Source organism: Microtus pennsylvanicus, chromosome 4 (assembly GCF_037038515.1).
Source record: "Microtus pennsylvanicus isolate mMicPen1 chromosome 4, mMicPen1.hap1, whole genome shotgun sequence".
Taxonomy (NCBI): Eukaryota; Metazoa; Chordata; class Mammalia; order Rodentia; family Cricetidae; genus Microtus; species Microtus pennsylvanicus.
In genome coordinates, this window is record NC_134582.1 from 37,755,878 (window position 1) to 37,757,698 (window position 1,821).

Here is a 1,821-nt window from a genome sequence, read left to right on the forward strand (position 1 = left end):
TTTCAATTCAATAATTTATTTTTATTGAAGAAAAGTCCGTGGTGTGGATGCACTGCCATTTGTTCGCCCTTCAAAGACATGAGTGGTTCCCAGGTTGAGCCGTTATGAATATAGCTGTGAAGAGCTTTTCTGTGAATGCGTGTTTCTCCGAAGATCATTATTTTTCAGGCATACATTCTCAGGAGTGCAATTGTTATGCTTGAATATGGTCTGCTCAGTTTTGTGAGAAACCACCATGTTTTTCTCCAGAGTGGATTCTTACAAAACTACTTTGCCATCTACATTCCCACCAACGACATAAACATGTCTTTTCATATCCCTGGGATCACTGGCAATATTACTGTGTTTTATTTGAGCTATTCTCATAGGTGCACATTCACATCTTATTTGAATTGTAGTTTGAGTTTCTCTAATGGCTACCAGTCTCAAAATTCTTCTTGTATGCTAGTCTGTATGTTTTCTTTAATGAACGATGTATTCATTTTTCACCTCTTTTCTAACTTGGTCACTGTTTCCTTTTGGAGTTGTGAGTCCTTTTTCCTTTCTATGGACAAGTCTTTTTTTGTTGTTCTATTGTTTGTTCCTACTGTCCACAGCCTTCCCTTCTCTTTGCAGTCTTTTTTTTTTTTTGGTTTTTCGCTGGTCTCGAACTCACAGAGATCCGCCTGCCTCTGCCTCCCAAGTGCTGGGATTAAAGGCGTGTGCCACCACCGCCCGGCTCTTCGCAGTCTTTTTTTTATGTAAAAATGTGACTTTAATAGTTATGCAGGCCAGCTTGTTAGAGAAGCTGACCAAGATACATTGAGGAGATACAAGTGGCCATCTAGAGTTTCTATACTGCATTCTTTTTGCAGAATATTTATTAAGGTTGCTTAATATACAATTTTCATTAGACATTTTGGAAGTCCTTTATTGTAAAGATAATCTTTTTGTCTGGCTACAAACAGCAGCCACAGCGGTCATTCTGGACCTCCATGCTGGATGAAGTCCATTTCTTCTTGAGTTATAGGTTTCCTTCTGTATTTCTGAGGTAATGTTTTTAGTATTTCTGCAGTGTCTGGTGGCCCCGGATGCATTGGCAGATCTGGGGATGTGCTTCCTTTAGAGTGCTGTGAAGTTACAGAAGAGTGGGAGGGCAGCCCAGCAGGTCTCAAATGTCTGAGGCACTGAGTTTAGGATTGTCTCTTCTGTCAGGGAACCTTGTTAATGGAGCATGTGGCTTCACTACCTGCACGACCCTGCTGGCGGAAGCCATCTTGCTGCCCATTGTGACCCCTCTTTGCAGTCTTTTTAACAACAACTTCGGCATTCTGATGAGGTCTAATTGATGATTTCCTATTTATGGATTGTATCTTTTGTTTCAAATGACTAGTCATATATTGTCAACAGTTCCTTTTACTTTTCTTTGAAAAAGTTAATAGTGTCAGGTTTTATAATTAAATTTATTGCTCAACCTGGGTTAACTTCTGTTCAAGAACCCTGCCCACTCAACTTCGTGTCTTCCTCTCTTTTTATAACCCTTCCAATGCAGCTAGCGCTGCTCATATACTCTTGGATATATTGCCTTTCGCTGAAGTGTGGTTGACTTTCCATGGGCCACACCTTTAAAGAAAACCAACTCTCCTTCTCTCGGTACCAGTCGACTGCCAATGTCTCCTTAGTAAGGACTGGTGACCATATCTCCTCTCCATGCTGGGGCTTTGCTTGGCTTGAGGTCTATTTTTGAGAATTTCATACATGTATATGATAAAATACGGTCCTATTTTCCCTTATTCTGCTCTCCAACTCTCCAAATATAGCTCGCAATACCCTCTTCTGGCA

The 1,821-nt window shown here is 40.7% G+C and overlaps 1 pseudogene; it reads right to left on the reverse strand.

Annotated features, from left to right (window-relative positions):
- Positions 1-895: 895 nt before the first annotated feature.
- LOC142848656 (alpha-ketoglutarate dehydrogenase component 4 pseudogene) lies at positions 896-1,270 on the reverse strand (annotated as a pseudogene).
- Positions 1,271-1,821: the final 551 nt, after the last annotated feature.